Source organism: Canis lupus, chromosome 6 (genome assembly GCF_011100685.1).
Source record: "Canis lupus familiaris isolate Mischka breed German Shepherd chromosome 6, alternate assembly UU_Cfam_GSD_1.0, whole genome shotgun sequence".
NCBI classification, from domain to species: domain Eukaryota; kingdom Metazoa; phylum Chordata; class Mammalia; order Carnivora; family Canidae; genus Canis; species Canis lupus.
In genome coordinates this window covers 34,226,005-34,247,874 of record NC_049227.1, presented here as the reverse complement: position 1 = coordinate 34,247,874, position 21,870 = coordinate 34,226,005, and positions in this window count along the sequence as shown.

Here is a 21,870-nt window from a genome sequence, read left to right as displayed (position 1 = left end):
CGCCTATATATTAATTCTAATCTCCCCCTCTGTATTGTGCATTCCTTAAAGACAAGGAGAGTGCCTTCCACATTTCTGGCTTCTCTCCCCAGCATTTCAACCATTGGTGAGCACAGGTCAATTGCTCAATGGAGGATCTTCAAGCGATCTTCATGAAGCCTGGTGCAAAGAAGAGAATCTGGGAGAGCTGAACTCGAGCCCCTACAACTCTACTTATTAGCTCTATGTCCTTAAGAAAGTCACTTTACCTGCTGAATCTTCATTTTTCTCACTTGGAAGTAAAGGAAAGCCTGTCTCTATCTTTGACCTTTGCTTGAAAATTGGAGATCACATAACGTTATGTGTCTGTCACATAAGGGGCTCCTTGTCAGTTTTGGGTCTTTTCTTTCTGAGTGGTTTTACCACCCATTGACTGGACCAAGTCAAGAGGCATGAAGAAGTGTTTCTCTGCCTGTAACCCCCAAATGGCCCCTTCCCTGCGCTGCACTGGAGTCAGAGAGCGGTTTCCCCCACGTCTTCCCATCTCTGCCATCTGCACAGCCAACTGTTCTCTGACTGCGGGCTTCCCGCTTACAGCCCCGCTAAGCAGGTGGAGCCGACGCCTGCCTCCTCTCTGCTTTGCATGCGGAATCTGATTGTGTTTGACAGGCTGCTCACGATGGAGAAAAAACCCCATGAATTGGATTAAATGCTCTTTGTTTAGACTTTATTAGCCAAAGAGGCTGCTGCAAAATTAATTGGAGAATAAGCTGTAATCTCACACTGAGGCAGAGACTCAGCCCCCTGAAACGTGGCCTTGCTTGCGAGTAGGATATAGGTGGGGGAAGGGGATTCCAATTTACTGGTGGTCTTTGAGGAAGAAATGGGGATACAGAAGAGGACCGTCCTTTTCACGCAGACCTTCATCTGTCTGCTTGACACTTACAAATCAGGTCACCTTGGCAAGTTGCTTGATCTCAGATTCAGTTTCCTCATTTGGGATAACTATAGGGTTGTGATGGAGATCAAATAAAAATAAAAACACTTAAAGACTTTAACACAAATCCTCTCATGGGGGTGAGCACTCAATACATGTTACCTGATAGAAATTATTATGATTCTTGAAACTTAGCACATGCAGAGAAGTTCCCAGAGGGCTGAGCCTTCTCAATGTGGGCTTCTGAGATAGCTGTCTGATATTTTACAGTAATAGAATCCCAGAAACTTCTGCGAACTACTAGTTATCCTCCTATTTCACCTCAATTAGCCCAGAGAGAAGTGCCTTGTTTAGAGAAGAACAGGAATCCAGTGACAGTAGAGAAAGGTTTAAGCAGGCTAGTCTATGTTGTATTCACGATAATGTAGGGCAAGTGTCCAGAAACCACACAAATACCTCTTCTTTTTAAGATTAACCTATTAAAGGGGCACCTGGGTGGTGGAGTTGGTTGAGCATCTGACTCTTGGTTTCAGCTCGGATCGTGATCTCAGGGCCGTGAGATCCAGCCCCATGTTGAGCTCTGTGCTAAGCGCAGAGTCTGCTAGAGTTTCTCTTTCCCTCTGCCCCTCCCTGCCTCTCTCTCTTTCTTCTTTCTCAAATAAGAAAATAAATCTTAAAAAAAAAAAAAAAAAGATTATCATGTTAAAAATACAAGTACAAGAAAAGACACTTTTTTATTCCCATTTGTCCCAGTTTATTAATTCAAATCTTACTTAGTTGTTTTGTTTTTTTTTAAGAACTTTACAGGGGTGCCTGGGTGGCTCAGTAAATTAAGTGTCTGCCTTTGGCTCAGGTCATGATCCTGGGGTCCTGGGATGGAGCCCCACATAAAGCTCCCTGCCCAGTGGGGAGCCTGCTTTTCCCTCTTCCTCTGCAGCTTCCCCTGCTTATGCTTGCTCACTCTCTCTCTCTCTGTCAAATAAATAAAATCTTCAACAAAAAATTATCAGATTTTATTTATTTATTCATGAAAGACACAGAGAGAGAGAAGCAGAGACATGGCAGAAGGAGAATCAGGCAGGGAGCCCAATGTGGGACTCAATCCCAGAACTCCGGGATCACATCCTGAGCCAACGGCAGACGCTCAACCGCTGAGCCACCCAGGAGTCCCATTGGGCGCACATTTATATTAGCATAGTTATATTGGCTTTCTTGTGGATAGTGTTTGCATGGCATATCCTTGCCATGCCCTGATTTCTAACATCAATTTATCTTCACATCTGAGAAGTATTTTTGTAAGAAGACTATATCTACATATCTACATCTGTCTATACTTGATTCTGATCATCTTTGTCTTTTAATTTGGTTAATTCATCTATTTATATTTAATGTAATATATGATATTTTAGGTGTAAATTTTAGGTATAAATAGAGGTAAAAAATTACCTCTATTTGTCCCGTTTATTCTGTGTCCCTTTTCTCTCTTCTATTTGACTTCTATCAGACTACTTTTGTTATGTCATGTCCCCTTTTACTGATATAATAATTTTACATACCTTTATTCTTTTAATATCTGGAGATTACAGTATGTATCTTTGCCCATAGTCAAGAGTGAGATACTATTTGCACTCCTTTCCAGATATCAGAACTTTAGTATACTTTAACTCCATTTATTCCCTCTCACCTTTTGTTATATAGTTATTACATATTTCTACATGTCTTTTAAATCACATAAGACAATATTATCATTCTTTATAGTCAGTAGATACACATTTTATACATATATCTGATCAAATACATTCAAAAATTTTCACAGGCCTTCATTACCTTTTGTGCTTCAATGTCTCCATCCAGAAATGATTTTTCCTGAGCCTGAAGAACTCTTTTTAAGTATTTTCTTTAGTTTAAGTCTGCTACAAATTATCTTACATTTTGTTTTCCTGAAAATGTCTTTAGTTTGCCTTCACTTTTGAAATATATGTATTTGCTGTATAGAATTCTGGGTTGATAACTACTTTTGTTCAGTGTTTGTATTCTGGTTTCCATATTTTTCCTGAAAATCTGCTGCCATATTTATTGTTATTTTTCTGACGATAATGTTTTTATTTTTTCTGTTTGCTTTTACAGTTTTGTCTTTGGTTTTCCAGAGTTTTATGAAAAGGTCATCCAGTGGGTTTCTTTGTGTGAATCTGACTTGAGTTTGTAATCCATCTTGAATCTGTGGGTTGATGTCTTTCATCAGTTTTAGACAATTACCAGTTCTTGTTTCTTCACATATTGCATCTGTCCCCTTCTGTCTGTCATACAATTCTGATATCCCAGATACATGTGTGTGAGATCAAAATACTGTGTTCCGTATATCACTTTTATTTTTTACTCATCCTTCTTCTCGAACTTCTTTCTGAATGCTTTCTAATGATTTATCATTAGTATTTTCTGTCTAATGACTGTTTTCTAAGTTACACATTACTCCAATGTTAATTACATTTTTTCTTAGTTTCTCTGTATTTGTTATCTGTCTACATTTTCTATCTTGTCCTTCATTTCTTGAATAACTATGGTTGATTTTCAGTCCATGTTTGATGTACTATGCAAAACATGGATCACTCCTCATTCCTTTTCTATTGTTTATTTTTTCTGTTGGTCTCTTGGTAAACCCAGTAACTTTTGGATGAATGCCATACAATATATATTTTAAACATTGTAGAGGCTCTAGATGCTGTCTTCCTCCTAGAAGTATTTATTTAGTTTCTAGCAAGGAGTTCTAGTAGGGACAGATCATCAAAACACAGTCAGTAACCAAGATGTTTCAAAGTAAATTTGAGCCATAAAAGACATTTCTATTTTATTTCCTCTCTGCTCTTGGGGTATAATCCTTCCACTGCCCAGTGAAATGCCTGCCATGTTTACTAGAGCTTCTCCACTCTGATGAATCCTGAACCCTAGTCCTTAACTTTTCTGAACTTTCGGTTAGCTTCTCAGCCTCCCCCCCATGACTTTCTGCCTGGTGTTTCTGCCTCTCATCCTGTCACCCACCCCTTACAAGTCAACACATAATTCAAGGGGAAAACTTAGCTTAGACTATCAGGCTCCATTGCTATACTTATTTTCTTTCTGGGATCTTTTCCACTAGTGTCCTGGTTGTCTGGATAATTCTGAACTTTATATTTTCTGTTTAGCTTCCACAATGCCAAGAAACTAGCAAAAGTTCTGGTCAACTTCTCTGACCCTTAGCAAATACTTTCTGCTCAGATTCTCAAACTTCTTGGACTGACCTCAGTAAGTTTCACTTAACTGTAGGACCTTGTCCCCATAAAGGCATGACTTCTCTGATAACTACCAAATGCCTTTTATTATAATATAGTATTTTTAGTTTTTGCTGGTGGGAGTGTTGATCTAATAGAATGTTGTTTTTCAGAACTACAAATGGATATTTGGGTCTACATTTCAAGCTGTGGAATTTGTGAGGATCTTAAATTTCTTGTCTGTGTCTCCAAATTGAGTCCCACAACTCAGAAGGTAATGTGCTGAGGTTTCACTAGGGAACCCCTCAGATGAAGCCCCATTTTGTTGCAGTGATGGAAACAGAGGGCTTTCAAGATTGCCGTCTGGCTCTCTGGCAGCTCTGCACCACACACTCTCCTCTTCAGAGAGAACGCCTTGTTCCATATGCTCCCTGAGACGGGAAGCTCTGTCCAGGGCCTCTTTCCAAACACAAGCACGATTTCCCACGTGGATAATTTGGGAGTTTTGTCTCTTCAGGCTTTACTCTGAGTCATCCAAGGTCAGCTCCCCTAGCGGTTCTTAGGTTCATGCCTTTGGAAGGCATGGCACTAGCTTCCAAGAGTCAAGAGTGGATTCCTCTTTCTAGGCCTGTTTCCTGTCTTTCGGATACACACACTACTCCAGTTCCTTCTACCTCTCAGTTTATGTGTCTGAAACCTTTCATTCCTTCATTTCTAAAGGCAATGTGGCTGAGTTCTGTTGCCTAAATTCAGGCTTCCACCTCCAACATACCATCTCTCACCTTGGGTAACTGCAAACTGCTGTTTCTCTGGCTTAATCTCTCCCACCCCTCACCCACCCACCCTCCACTCAAACCAGCTTCTCTGTAATATTTCCAAAATGCACCCTTGGGCAGGCTGGCAGCCCTGGAAAGGATGGCAACATGATATGCAAGTGTTCTTGTACTTCATTCACAGAAGGAAAGACACCCTACAGTCCCTCCCAAGAACAATCTGTAAATATCTACCTCTAAAAAAACTGTACATACTCTTTACTCTGAAGGTCCAGGTCTGCTAATTTACCTTTGGGGATCCTAGTTCAGTACATCCATTGCAACATTGTTCACCATAAAGATTGGAAAAAACCTAAATGATCATTGGCTGATGCTGTTTAAATAAATTATGCTGACTCCAGCAGGAGTGCCTTATGACTTAAAAAAAAAAAAAGCATAAGGTAAATGCTTAAGTTCTTTTATGGATCAATTTGCCGAGATATCTTTTTAAGTGAAAAAATAAAAAGGCAAGCTATAGAGCAGCATAAAGAGGATAATCCTTTGTATATTAAAAAAAAAAAAAAGAAGTGACAGGAAAATACATTATGCACTTCTTCACTTATGTTTATCATCTTCCTTTCCATACAATGTGACCTCCATGAGTACAAAGGCTTTTTGTCTTTTTCTCTATTTTGCTCCTGATATCTAGACATAATAAATGCTCAGTAAATATTTGTTTCTTAGTGGATCAGAGAAAGGGCCTGTGTGACGGGTTCCAGTGGGGTACAGGGGAGAGAAAGACTTGCTTTTTTTCACCGTTGGCCCTACAAATCCCAGCATGGAGAAGCTTCGTCCCCCATCTCCTCACCCCGAGCTCTAACCACCGGCCACCCTAACCTACTCATGGCATCCTGACACACAGGGGGTGTCCGTGGGGAACACAGTGAGTAGGTGCCTTGGCACATCTCCTTGGGCAGCCTCCTCAACTATTCCACTAAACTCTTGCTTTTCTAGTTTCACTTACTGACTCCATCCCCTCAGTTGCAAAAATATTTGTTCCTTCCTCTGGATTTCTGGGCTTAAGAAATATCTTTAGCTCTTCTCAAGATATCTAGAGCTTAACTGTGACCCTCCCTCCCCAGAAGCTGCAATGTTCTACCCAACAGAGACCAGCTTTCACTTATCTTCACATAAGAGAGCACCTAAAAGGGTGTTCAGCAAACAGTAGGTGTCAATCGGTGTTAAAGAATGCATGAGTTTTGTTAAAGCTCTGGCATGGAAACAGCCCAATGTCCATCAACTGAGGAATGGATAAATAAAATGTGGTATATCCATACAGTGGATTTTTTTTTTTTTTGGCCATGAAAGGAAATTAAGTATCGATACACAGCACAATATGGATGAACCTTAAAATCATTATGCTAAGTGAACAAAGCCAGTCACAAAGGACCACAGATTATACGATTTCATTTGTCTGAAATGTCCAGAATAGGGAAATCCATAGATACAGAAAATAGATTGGTGGGTTTCTGGGGCTGGGGAGGATGGGGGGCTGGGGCAGGAGTGCTGGAGGAAGACAGCTAAGGGGTGTGGAGTGAAGTAGATTGGTGAGTTTCTGGGGGGTGGGGCAGGAGTGTGGGGGGACTGCTAAGGAGTGTGGAATTCCCTTTCAAGAAATGAAAACATTCCAAAAATCGATTGTAGTGATGCATGTACCAGTCCATAGATATACTAAGAGTCATTGAATCATACATTTCAAATAGGTGTTGCTTGGTGTATGAATTATATCTCAATAAAGCTGCTTAAAACTGGAAGAGAATGAGGGAGTGAAGAAGTGAATCATGAACAAAATTAATACAGGTTCATGAGGTATCTCGGTGGGTAAAAAGCCTCTCTCAGCTGACTCCCTAAAACTGCCAGGAGGATCCCTCCTAAATTAATGAGTTATATATACAACAAATATCATCAAGTCTGTATGTACCTTCACAGGCCAGCTACTAGGGATACAGAAGTGAATTAAGCAGAAATATTCTCTACCATCATGGAGCTAATTACTTAGGGGGATAGCCTGATATTTAACAAAGTATTACCCCAAAGGTTTTATTATTATTATTATTATTATTATTATTATTATTACTGCAATTGCATTAAAAGCTGCAAAGGGAAAACATCTCAAGCACCAGCAGAGCATTAGAGAATATTGCTGGTCCAGTCGGGACGAAGCCCTCGTGATCAGATAACTTTCAGGCCCCAAAGCCCACCTGTGCCTGGATATTTTCTGATAACATTGCCTGACCTTGCCTCCCTCACAAACACACTGAGCTTTGTAAAGGATCGGAGAGCCTGCGCTGGAAGTCGCCTGCCCTGTCACTGCTGGGATGGACGGCCCTACCTGAGGCGCTGAAGAACACCCAGGAACTTGGCCCTGACACTATTCTTTGATACAAACTCCACGTCTGCCTTCCAACATCCAGCTATGTGGATAGATAGCTTTAATTACACCGGTCCTGCAGGACCCGTCCAGGCCTTCACTGATGCATTTCATTTCCTTCTGCTAAGGGTCCTGATGCCGGGTGATATAACTCAACAGAAGATTTCCCCAGGAGGGATTTCGAAAAGTAGACCTCGAGCTTTGCTAACACAGCAGGTATTGACCGAGCTGGGCCCACTCTGCCTCCTTTCTTAGAGCTGTGACTTCACAGCTCCAGAAACACATGAAAATCTCATCAAGCCAGTTTGGGGCTGAAACTCTCATATTCCCCCATGGTCTGTGGGATGGATTCCAGTTCCTAGGGTTGCATACACAGCCCTCTGCATCTGGCTCCTCCCGCAGGACCCAGCCCCCAACCACATGCTACTCACCCTCCTCATCCTCACCACTGGTGTGAATGCGTCCTTACCGGACACTACACACTGCACATAGCCCTATGTGTGAATTCGCCTCACCTCACCCTCTGACGACCCCCGAGGCTGGGAAAATGCTTACCTCCAATGCACAGATGAAAAAAACGGAGCCTGGTTGTTTTAGCCAATAAGCAGTAACACCCGGATTTCAACCCAGGTGGTGAGACTAGGATTCTCATCACTTCACTATTTCATGTAAGCAACACCAAATTGCTTGCAATTCCCCCAGTGTGCAATTTTCCTCTGCCTCTGGGCAGGATTAGATCTGCTTTTTTGCAGGGCTGGGACCTTATACAGTTTTAGAGGCCGCTCTTTAAGGAAGAAACAAAAAAAGAGAAATAATAAAAATTTAGGGATTCATGTGAACACTTATATCGCATAATAAAAAGATGACAAACTACAAATTTTAAAATGCTGAAAAATACCACATTTTCAAAAATTCAGCAAAATAACTCTTCTCTATAATTTTTTTCACATGAAAGTCCATAAACCATAATATAATTTCCTTACATTTTCTTGTGTTTGTCCTTATTAATCACTTCTTCATATGCCCCAAATTTTGTGATGTCATTTTCTACAAAGAGAATGGAAAAATAATTCAGCCTCTCCTCAGGGGCAGACATTGGAAAACCAAGGCCCGAGGCCACCTGCTATTTTTATAAATGAACTTTTCTTGGGGTACAGTCAAAACTGTTTGCCTATTGTCTACGGCTGCTTCCTTCCTACAAGGAGACAGAATTGAGTACTTGCGATGGAGAACATGTAACTACAAAGTCTGAAATGTCTGCTATCTGGCCCTTTTACATTAAAAAAAAAAATCACCAACTCTGTTCTCCAACAACAGTCTCTGAAGGGGAACATTTCAGAAAGGTGCTCTGAAACTTAGTTTCATTTACTTCCCCTTTCATATTTTGCTCACTCTAGGCCAGAAATGTCCTCTACTCTAGACCTCTCCTTAAGATTGAGCTCAGATGTGTCCTTCTGGGAAGGTATTCCCTGACCCTTTCCACCAGCCCACACCAAGAGCCACTCTTCTCTGTGCCACAGTTCCAATTACACACCCCTCCATTTATTGCAGGGGGAAAAAAATCATTGCTCTAAGCTTCCCTTCAACCCAAGGTTGGGAATATGATGGTGTAGGTTGGACTGGGGTTGAGTATCCCAAGACTAAGAGGGTCCACAGTGATTTGGGAAGACTAACAGCCATATTAGCTATCAGCCTCATATCCTTCCTCCCTTTGTTACTGAGTAGCAAAAAGTGATTTTGTTCACAGTATTGGTCTGTCAAGTTCAGTCGCTACATTTTCAGCCTTATTTGTAGTTCTAGTCAATGAGATATAAGTGGAAGGTGTTATTTGGGGTGTTGAAAAAGGCTACTACTAAGAACTGCCTTGGTTTGGAGTTAATTCCATTCTTTGTCATCACCACCCTTCCTCCTTTTGGCTTTTATAAATATGGGTGCAACGGCTGGAACCCCAGCAGCCATCTTGGGCTGTGAAGAGAATTTGTGGTTGCAAATTAGTGCTAGGGTTAGTAAAATAGAAACATAGAAGGTACTCCATGTCCCTCCCAGCTGACCCTGTGGAGCCAAGAGAGTTCTGAACTATCTACCTTCAGACTATTCATGTTAATGAATAAATCCTTGCCTGTTCACGTCTTTGTAAATGAATCTCTCCTCCTAGTAGCCCAGAGCAACTCTTAAATGTACAGGGACAAAATTCTTAGATTATTTAATCAAAAAGGAGGATGAGAAATACTTTGGAACTATTGAACACAAAGAGCATTAGAATTATGTCATATGGAAAAAAAAAGAATTATGTCATATGGTTTTGAAAATTAATGATAATTGACATTGTCATCAGATGCCAAACAAATTATGCCATGAGAGAGAGGTTATCTTAGAGTATGTTTTCATCGAGATACTGTTTTGCTGGAAACAACTGAAAAATCTAACCTATGGGTGTTTAGTTAAAAAAAAAAAAAAAAAGGATTCATTGATTCCTGTAACTGGGAAGAATGGAAATGGATCCAAGGCATCAGATGATTCATTACCTTTTTTTTTTTTTTTTTTGATTCATTACCTTTTATCTAAGTTTCTCACTCCTTGTTCCAATGATTTTTACCATATGACTGGGAAGCAGAGAAGCAAGCTTAGCCAAAAGCAGATAAGGCTGACAATTCTCTCATTTAGAGCCTAGTGGAATGATTACTTTTCTAGAATCCATGGAGAAAAACTTCACAGAAGATCTCTGATTGGCCAGTTAAAATCATACACCCTCTTCCTATGCTAATTAGTGTTGTCAGGGAGGAGCAGGGGCACTGGCCTGTCTGGGTCACGTGCCATCGCATGTCTTCAGGGAACAGCATGCCATGATTGGAAGCCCCTCCAAAATCCTGTAGGAGACACAAAGCTGTGGAACTAGTCAAAACCATAGTACTTTGTGTATGGTGTAAGAGAATGGTCTAGTTTCATTCTTCTGCATGTGGCTGTCCAATTTTCCCAGCACCATTTATTGAAGAGACTGTGTTTTCCAGTGGATAGTCTTTCCTGCTTTGTCGAATATTAGTTGACCACAGAGTTGAGGGTCCACTTCTGGATTCTCTATTCTGTTCCATTGATCCGTGTCTGTTTTTGTGCCAGTACTGCACTGTCTTGATGACTACAGCTTTGTAGTACAACCTGAAATCTGGCATTGTGATGCTCCCAGCTCTGGTTTTCTTTTTTAATATTCCCCTGACTATTCGGGGTCTTTTCTGATTCCACACAAATCTTAAGATGATTTGTTCCAACTCTCTGAAGAAAGTCCATGGTATTTTGATAGAGATTGCATTAAATGTGTATATTGCCCTGGGTAACATTGACATTTTCACAATATTAATTCTTCCAATCCATGAGCATGGAATATTTTTCCATCTCTTTGTGTCTTCCTCAATTTCTTTCAGCAGTGCTCTGTAGGTTTTAGGGTATAGGTCCTTTATTTCTTTGGTGAGGTTTATTCCTAGGTATCTTCTGCTTTTGGGTGCAATTGTAAATGGGATTGACTCCTTAATTTCTCTTTCTTCAGTCTCATTGTTAGTGTATAGAAATGCCACTGATTTCTGGGCATTGATTTTGTATCCTGCCACACGGCCGAATTGCTGTATGAGTTCTAGCATCTTGGGGTGGAGTCTTTTGGGTTTTCTATGTACAGTATCATGTCATCTGCAAAGAGGGAGAGTCTGACTTCTTCTTTGCCAATTTGAATGTCTTTTATTTCTTTTTGTTGTCTGATTGCTGAGGCTAGGACTTCCAGTACTATGTTGAATAGCAGTGGTGAGAGTGGACATCCCTGTCTTGTTCCTGATAAAGAAGATGTGGTCTATGTATACAACGGAATATTACTCAGCCATTGAAATGACAAATACCCACCATTTGCTTCAACGCGGAGGGACCTGGAGGGTATTATGCTGAGTGAAATAAGTCAGTCCGGAAAAGGACAAACATTATATGGTCTCATTCATTTCGGAAATATAAAAGTTAGTGAAAAGGAATAAAGGGAAAGGAGAGAAAATGAGTGAAAATATTAGTGAGGGTGACAAAACATGAGAGACATCTAACTCTGGAAAAAGAACAAGGGGTAGTGGAAGGGGAAGTGGGCGGGGGGTCGGGGTGACTGGGTGATGGGCACTGAGGGGGGCACTTGGCGGGATGAGCACTGGGTGTTATGCTATATGTTGGCAAATTGAACTCCAATAAAAAAAATTTTTAAAACAAAACAAAACATAGTACTACTCAGAGGGTGTCTGTCTTTCCCCAGCCAACTGTTAACTCTTGGGGAACAGAGGCCAAGACTATTTTAGGTACAATCTCTTTGGTACATGGAAGACGTCCTACAGATGAATGCTCCGTGAATGGGGTGTTTACATTTTCAAAAACGAACACTTAGTTTTGGTATTTTGTAATAATAGAAATATTAGCCATTTGTGAACTGCCTCCTATGCCAGGACTTCTTCTTCTTCTTCTTTTTTTTTTTTTTTCATTTAATCCTTAAGACAATTCCAGTTTGCTAGTAAGGAAAGTAGGGTTTAGAGTCATCTTCCCCTACCTACATGACCTCATCATATTCCATTCTCATCTGAATACAAGATCCATGCTTTTTCATGATAGAATACTAGCTCTGAAGGTGTTCCTGGTGGCACACCCTATCACACATCCATGATTGCTTTTGTTTGTTCTTCTTGAGTCATCTTAGTGATCATCAACACCAGGGAATTTCAAATCCAGTTACTTGTAAGAATCACCTTATGTGCTTATACTGATTCCTGGGCCTTATTCTTGGGGATCTCGATGGGATAATTGTGGAGTAGGACCCAGTAATCTGTATTCTTGTTATTAGTATGAAATATTGCAAGCAGGACACCTGGGTGGCTCAGTGGTTGAGCGTCTGCCTTTAGTTCAAGGCGGGATCCTGGAGTCCTGGGATCGAGTCCTGCATCAGGCTCTCCACAGAGAGCCTGCTTCTCCTTCTGCCTGTGTCTCTACCTCTCTCTGTGTGTCTCTCATGAATAAATAAATAAAATCTTTTAAAAAAGGAACATCTTAAAAATATATATATTGCAAACAAGCAAAACTTACAGAAAACAAAACAAGCATTCATGCATTTACTACCAAGCTTAAAAATAATCATGTCATGGGGCACCTGGGTGGCTCAGTCAGTTAAGCATCTGCCTTCTGCTCAAGTCACAGTCCCAGGGTCCTAGGATCAAACCTACGTCAGGCTTCCTGCTCAGCAGGAAGTCTGCTTCTCCCTTTTCCCTCTCCCTCTGCCCCCTTGCCAGGTCATGCTCACGAGCTCTCTCTCTCAAATGAATAAAATATTCAAAAAAATAATCATGCCATGGACATGTATAAAGTCCCTGCCATGCTGGTCTCTGCTAATATTGAACTTTTACCCTTCCCAGAGGCAAGTAGCCTTCATCCTGAATTTCATGTTTACCTTTCTCATCTATGTTTGCATACTGTTACTATGTACAGGGATGTCCACAGGTAATTTATGGTATCATTTTGCATCTGTACTGTGTACATTATTTAACTCTACATTCTCTTCCAAAGTTTTCTTTGATCTCTCAGTTGATACTTTGGGATGTAGCCATATTGATGAAGGTAGCACCAGTTCCTTTGTTTTCACCTCTGTGTGATAGTCCAGAGTTTGAATTTACCACAACTTATTTAGCCACTTTGTCACCGATGGACATTAAGACATTGACAAACTTTCACCTTTATAGTGTTGCAGTGAACATTTCTGGGCATGTCCCCTGGTTTGCATGCTTGATAGTCTCTTTAGGTTCCATTCCAGATCAAAGGGAATGGGAAATCCGTATTTTTTTCAAAACTGCTCAGTTGATTCTACTGCGCAGGAAAATGACAGAACTACTGAGTCTGTGCCAGCCACAAAATGCCATACCTCAGTTCTTCTCAAATTCTAATATGCAAATCAATCTCCTAGGGATCTTGTTAAAATGCACATTCCAATTCAATAAATCTAGCATAGGGTGTGAGATTCCGAATTTCTAATGAGCTCCCAGGTGATGCTGATGCTGGAGCTCCACAGACCATTCTTTGACGATAAAGTTCTAGCAGAATAAAAATAAAAGTCCATTCTTTCAACGAAGTTGATTAGGTACTGACTATGGCTGAAGGGCAAAATATGTGGGGAGGAGTTGGAACACTAAACACATATTTCTTTTGATCTGAGATAGCCCCAGGTTTTTTTTAAGATTTTTAAATTTTTATATATAGAATGAACATGAGCAGGGGACATGACATAAGGAGAGAGAGAATCTCAAGCAGACTCTCCACTGAGCACAGAGCCTGACATGGGGTTCGAGCTCATGACTCTGAGATCATGAACTGAGCTGAAATCAACAGTTAGATGCTCAACCAACTGAGCCACCCAGGAGCTCCAAGATAGTCCTAGTTTTTACCTAGTACTCTCTGTCTCCATTTAGTGACAAATATCATGGTTGTCCCTAAATGAGGCAGTTTCTGAATCCTGTGCCAAAAGAAGAGAAGCTTTAGGAACCAGTAGCTTTCTGAAAGTGAAACTCTCCACCCAGTGATGGAAGTTTGGGCGTCAGAACTAGATTCACCTTCAGCATCTTCTTCAGGGTAAAATGAGAAGTCCCAGATGTTATTCTCACCAAGGTACACCCATCAGCTCCAAATTGTGAGCAAGCAAGAAGAAAATATGAAACTTAGCTGTTTCACAAATTTTTCTCCTTTAGAATTCTAAGATGTTACCGAATTGATTTTTATACTGAATGATATCATCATGGGGGGATACAAACACTAAGCCCAAATAGAGGCAATGATTATAGAGCATGAATATCACTGAAGACATGATGGTTTGGATTTTGAGTATAATAATGGTTAAACAGTCTTGTAAAGACTATAGAAATTGGAGATCTGTGTCCTCACTCTTGCAAGAGGATGCTTGATGCCTTGAGTAGAGGTGGAACAAGCACTTGACTTGGAGTCTGGTATTGGGCTCAGCTTCCATTAGCCATATGGCTTTGGGAAAGCCATTTGCTTTACTGCACTCTTGATTCATTTGTACCTACAATAGGAAACCTTTTTTTTTGTCTGGAAAAGACTTCAGAAAAACCGTGTTACAGATGAAGATTTGTACAGGTAGAAACACACATGAATTTCTCAATGTCACACAGCCAGTGTGGGTTTATAGAGCTTTGCCCAAAAAGAAGATTGCACATATTCTGCTAAAAACACCTAGTTATAAAGATTGAATTGTCATAAATGCATCTCAGCTTTTACAGTTCCATTTGATCTTTATTAACTCAGAAAAATATAGAACATTATAATTAGATAATATAGGATTATCCATATGATAAGAATTAACCATTGCATTTGTTTCAGGCGGGCCAGATACAAATGCCAAATTCCTCTAAGTGCCATAGCTCCCAAGCCTCTTTATGCAATAATTATTGACTTCTTGTTTATAAGCAGGCCTGAAAGTAATGTCTCTTTTTAATTAGTTTCTTGATGACTTTCTTTTTCTTTTTTAATTAAACAATGCCACAGACAAACTTTTGAAACTAAAGACACTTTAATGGATATGATCTGTCTGCCTTTCTTTTTCTGACTGTATTCATTATAGGCAAATCAATGAAAATTGATAAACTCGTGATGGAAAAAAGGAATGTATTTGTATTCATTACAGGGTTTGGAGATAATAATAAAATGGAATGTTGTTATAGTGAGATATAAACCCAACCTACGAAATTGTTCAATATGAGAATAGCTAGATACATTTCATTACCATGATAGGGAGCAGCTCAGAAGCGGAAGCCAATAATTTTAAAAGTCTTGAGCACAGGGTTATGCTGACTATACAGTTCAATACGTTAATTGACAATAAATCCTGCTTGCCTCTAAAAGGCACTTGACTAGTCATTTTCAAGATGGTCATGATTTTTTATGATGCGGAACTTTTAATTTACAGGGATGATAAAAATAGATTTACTTTCACCCACTTGTATTTGATTTAATTACCTAATCAACTATAAATCAACTACTAGTGAAAAAGTAATTTAACATAGATGATATTTGGCTGTCATAGTTTTGGGTTACTGCTAGGAGAGTTTGGTGAGTGGAGAGGAAAGAGACTATGGCAGGTGAGTCTTCTACACTTTTCTCTAAAGTCCAAAGGAAGTCTGTAGAGTGGAAATTAGGTAGGTTGGCTCCATCTTCAAAAACACTAATGACATTTTACCTACTTGGTTCTTAACCAGATACATGTTGGAGGGGTGTGATGGTGCCTCATAGAGGGGAAATTGGGACTTGATTATTTTTTTAGCATTCTCCAGCTTTCATATGCTATCATATTGCCCCTAGTGACAAGTTAGATAGGAACCTGAGATGAAAGTGAAGATTGACCATGGAAAATAGAGGCTCAGCACAATAGAACCTGCAAAGGTAAATGTCTCATTGGTAGATGGTGACTATTTATGGTTAAAGTAGAAAGACATGGTTTCCTGGGATAATTAGAAGCTCTAAAGCCCGAGTGCCAGAAAACCTGCTAGAAAGTTTCTCTCCAGGCTTGATCAGACAACTCAGACACTCCCCTTTTCTATTTGCCTTTCCAGTAAATCAAAATCCGTGGCCCTTTAGTGACCATATGCCAATTACTTACTCCTAAAGGTAAATCTCATCTTGTCACTTGGCTGCTCAAAAGTCTTCTGGGTTTCCCATCATACTCAAGATAAAGTGTAAACTTTCAAATTCTTAGTCAATACTCCCTCATAAGTTCCAAAAATTCTGAAGGTCTTTCAATTCCTGCAAAATATGATTTATTGGCTTGCTGGATGGCTGGATGGATGGAAAAATGACTGTGTAGGTAGATGGATGGGTGGATGGACGGATGGTTGGATAAATGGATAGGTGGATGGATGGATGAGTAGACCAGTTAATGAATAATAGATCATCTAGTTAATAGATAGATAATAATATATAGATGTAGATAGATAATAGATATGATAAATAATATAAGAATAGATCAATTAATTGATAAAATTTCCTTGCTATTCCTAGGAATATTTAGACCTCATCCCTGAAATATCTCCTGTGGTTGTAACTCATTCTTCTCCTTTCTACATCTTAGAAATGCCAGTGTGACTGAATCACATTTATTTGCCAGCCACTGAGATGGTTATGCCTTTTGGTGAAGCTTAATCATTCTTATTGTCCTAACCTGTCATGTGGTTTAGCCTCTAGGGGGCCTTGAGGTCCTGGTGGTGGAAACTATTTTCCCTGATTCACGTTACACTTAATGATCTTTGTCCGATAATGAGACAAAAGATTCTTAGCATTTTTCTATGTCCACACTTCCATTTTCCTTGGAGTCAACCCTTAACACCTATCTCTTAACTAGAGATGAGTACAGTCCTTGGCTGAATATAATAAGACCAAGATGAGTGACAGGTTTTAAACTGAGTCAGTCAACAGATTTTCAACTTCTAACATGAGACTTTGCCCCCAGGTTTGGTGATGATCTCCAGTGTTAATTTCTCCCAAACTTCATATTGGTTTTGCAGTAACAAAAATGCTTTATACAAAAAAAGTTAATAATATTTGAAGCTATATAACGGATACAATGTGTTCATTATTCTATTACATTTGCATGGATGCATGGAATTTATTCTTTTATCTGGTTGAGCTCTATATATTAAAATGAGCAAATATGTGAAGCACATGATGCCTAAAATATATGTGTGTGTTTATATCTATTATTGAAAGGAAGATATAATAGCCCAATTATATTTCAATACAGAAATATTATCCACAATGCAATTATTTTCATTTCTATATGCCCTACCCTAGTCCAAGAGCATAGACCCATAGTTTTACAGAATGGCATTAATATTGCCCAGGTCATTTTGTGTTCTGCTTTGTTCATTTTATAGTTGATCAAAAACATTCTACATATTTCCACCCAGTTTTCATAATGATAATTTTTAATATCTGCAAAATATCCTATCACGGTGATGGAACATCAGTGAGTCCATCATCCCCCTATGGATGGACATTTTTATTGTTTGTGTCTTTTTGTTGTCATTGCAGATAATGCTGCAAAGACTAATAAAACATGTGCATATAGAAAGTCTGATTAAAATTTCTCATCAATTTTTCCCCTCTCCAAAGAGTATCTGATTATCTCAGAGCTCATTATGTCCCTAATTTCTATTTTCATTTTCTTTTTTCACAGTTTCCATACCTATTAGTCACCTCTCTTAATATTTTTGTAGTCCTCCCTTCTCCAGCTTTCTCTAAGGAGAAACAAATGTGGTCTGCACAATAATACGGACTTGGAGTCAGACCAACCTAAATTCACACGCTCCATCCACCACTTTAGTAGCTGCAAGAATTTAGAAAAATGATTGAGTATTTCCAGCCTCCAATGTTCTCATCCACAAAACAAGAACAGTACCAATATTATGAAGGTTTATCATAGAGCTAACTTTAAGATAACTTCTACTGTTACTCTTAATATTTTTGTTATCATTTTGTTCGGAGAGCTTCAAAGGTTAAACCCAGAGAGCATAGGATTAGGCCTGAAAATCATCATGGAGAATACTTCTTGGTTTGGTTCATTTGTCTGCTTGTTCTCTTTTTTCCTTTCTATTTAAATAACCAGAGAAAGCACTGTGCTGGCAAGGGACCAATCATAGGGTGTCTGTGCCTAGCTAGCCTAATCATCCTTCTTGAGGATTCTTACATGCTCTTACATAATATTCATTTTTTTAAAAAATCAAGTTTAAATAAATAAATAAATTTACCCTCAGTGAATTGGGATTCCACATTTTTCATAACCATGATGATTCACTGAGATGGTGTTGAAGTTTTTACTATTGTAAATGGCATTGTTATCAATAAGTCTGAGTCTAAAACAATTTCTTAAAATCAGGGATATTTCCTTAGGAGGAATTCCTGCATTTGGATTAACTATGTCTGGCAATGTAAACATTTTAAATGTGATTCATTTTGAAAGTATTATGTTTTTTTTTTTAAGTTTTGTACTAATCCTTTATACCTGCTAACCCCTCTTATGTGCAGTAAGATGATTCTAGAAGAAAAAAATAGAATAAAATGCTTCAAAGAAGTAAACTCAGTTCAAAACTACAAGGTGCATGTTCTGGGAAATGTCATACATGTTTCCTCTTATACTCTGTTGTATCAGACTGTGTTGCTATGTGAAATAACAAAATAAATACTGTTTTCATAGTAAAAAATAAATAAATAAAAATAAAAAACACAACCTGTAGCTTCTACTTAGCAACATACAAGACTTGTAAATTAACCTGGTGAGTGATATTAAAATGGAGGAAAAATTTTAAAAAAGGACATTTACTTTACTGGAAAATGCCACGGACTGGACTGAAATACAATAAATCTTGATTGGGTTCAGTATAATTTTGTCTTGTTTTGTGCATCTCACAAATGCCAGCCAAGGAGTTGATGGTTGCAAAAGATAGTCTGTGTTCAAACTTTCTGGTTCCTGAAAGCGTTGGTTGTGGCTACTGTCATTAAGAAACAGTGGTTTCCTTTCACTTTTAGTGGTGAAAATTTTTTAGACTAGCATGTCAAGTGCCTAAGCTTGGCACTCCCCCCAACTTTGTCTCTTTCTGTGTCTCTCTGCCTCTCTGTCTCTGTCTCCCACCCCCGCCCCACTACCCAGGCAGCATATCGCTCCCTGTACTGTCAACTGTTCACCTTTGCTAATGAGCAGTTAATGGGTTTTGCCATCACTGGAGGCGCCAGCACAAACAAGGCTGTTGGATCACAGGCTGGCCTGGTGTACTGTAATCGTGCATATGGGATCCTCAAATCCAGCCCCTGAGCCATGTCCTCGTTTCCCCAATTCTTTCCTGGAGTATAGTGTGTTTAGAAATACGGCTCTCTTTTAAACCCTCCGATCCACCACTTATCTGGCTACATCCTCTCCTCTTGGAATTGATAACATGTTGACTCTGAGTCATAATGGTAACTTCCTCGTGAACATCTGATGTTGTGAAATTAACAAAGACGAGAACTCCCCAACAGTTGAAGCCAAGAAATGAATTATAAAAATGTACTTCAGTCACAATACCAGAGAGAATCCGGTTATGAATTAGTAACAGATGGGAAAATACTATTCACTTCCAGTTTTACATAAATGTCTATAATGCTTGTTCTGATCATAAGTTTTTATTTCTTTCAGAGCTTCGTTATGGTTCTAGCAAGATTCACCATTAAAAAATAATAATAGTAAAAAGAGTGGGTTGGGTAAATGCTATTTTTCTTGTTCTTCCTTCTCTTCTTACTAAGTAAAAAAATAATTCAGGTGAAAGAAAGATGTATTATTTCATCCCTTACTTTTTGTTTTGCAAAACAAATTATTATATGTTCCCCTAAACCACTTAGTCAATGGCAGGTTTTCGTTTTTGTTGTTGTTGTTGTTGTTTTTGGTTTTTGTTTTGTTTTTTTTTTTAAGATTAGCATCTATGATATGAAAGGGAAGTGTTTCTTTAATGGAGCCTCTATCCCTCCTACCACACTACTATTGCTCTCGGACAAGCTTAGAAAGTAAAAATCTTTAGCATTTGCTGCAAACTTTTGATGTAAAAACTGTCTCCATAAATATGTGTCTTACTACTGGTATCAGATCCCTTCTCAGACATGTATTTTTCTCATAAGCAGCATTGGTTAACTCACAGATCAAGAAAGAAGATAAAGACCCTTTGGTCTGCAATTTGGTAAACGCCTGGTCTTTTGTCCAACGCTATTCGCTCTCCTTTAGCTTAAAAATCCACCTCACTGAGACTTTCTAGCTGTCCTCTGCAGTGGAGCAGACCTGCACTTTCTTTCTTTCTTTCTTTCTTTCTTTCTTTCTTTCTTTCTTTCTTTCTTTCTTTCTTTCTTTCTTTCTTTCTTTCTTCTTCTTCTTTCTTTCTTTCTTTCTTTCTTTCTTTCTTTCTTTCTTTCTTTTTTTTAAAGATTATATTTATTTACTCATGAGAAACACACAGAGTGAGAGGCAGAGACATAGACAGAGAGAGAAGCAGGCTCCATGCAGGGAGCCCGATGCAGGACTCGATCTCCAGACCCTGGGATCACACCCTGAACTGAAGCCAGACGCTCACCTGCTGAGCCACCCAGGTGCCCCCAAACCTGCACTTTCTAAGGCAAAGGCATTCTCCAAGCTGGTGAGCTCCCATTGATTCTTCAAGAATGAGCCCAAAGTCACCTCTTCTATCATGTCCTCCTAATTTTCCCAACCACTGAGAATCCCCTCCTCTGTGCTCTTAAAGTACTAAATGTTTTCTTTTTTGAAGCATCATTCACCCTTGACTGAAATTGTCAATGTGATTCCCACCTCCTCCCCTAAACCAGCGTGCATTTTTTGTGTTCAGTGTGAGCATCTGTGGTGGAAGCCCATGCACATCTATACAAAATAAATGCTAGATCTTGTTTGCAAGGCAGGATTCTTGAAACAGTGTCAAAGAACAATTCCAAGTTCAGAAATGATGTTCCTCTCATATCTTTTTCCTTCAAACTAAGCTGCTTACTCCGCATAGCCAATCTTCCTTCCTAAAGGCAACACTTTATTTGTGAAAATGCTTTAAAAAAAAAAACAGGGGGATATTGGCATTATTTTAGAGAGACTTTCTAAAGAACCATAACAAGTCTATTTGAATCTTTTATTTGGTATTAACTAGATATTTTATCATAAGTGAGCAGGGAGTTTCTGGTTCACTAGTCTTTATTGCTTTCTTGAATGCATTTCAACTTTTCCATATAATCCTCAATCCTTTTTCACTTCAAATGTTAACTCTTTCGCTCTGTGCCTTGTCACTCCTCCTTTTAACGTTCCTGAGCATTCGCTCTTGGATTGTCATCTTGAATAATGGTATGCTTTGAACTCATGCTGGATTTTCCCTTTCCAGTAGGACTGCAAGAACTTGAGTAGTTCATTCTGTTTTCCTCTTAGCCCAAATTCCTTGTTCCAGGATATCTTTCTAGTTGATTCTGAGTGACTGAAGGAGGAGTCCTGTTCTGCAGCAATGGGATCCTTTTTAGGTGTCTCTTTGGTGGAGTTCTCATCTCTGATCCTGTCATGATTTAGTAAATGTTCTTGATGTCCCTTTTGAATTCCTGCAGAAGGACACAGCAAATGTTCACCACAATTTCCTGGCTGATGCCTCTTTTTCTTTCTTTTCTTTCTTTCTTTCCTTCTTTCTTTCTTTCTTTCTTTCTTTCTTTCTTTCTTTCTTTCAGAAAGAGCACTGGGAGAGGGACAGAGGGAGAGAAAGAATTGCAAGCAGGCTCCACGTCCAGCACGGAGCATGACATGGAGCTCAGATCTCACAAGCCTGAGACCATGACCTGAGCCAAAATTAAGAGTAGGACACTTAACCGACTGAGCCACCCAGGTGTCCCTTGATCTTCTTGCCTCTTTCTTGGCTTGCTTTCTCCCACATGTTCACACTTCTTCCTCATTCCTCATCTTCTGTTACACAT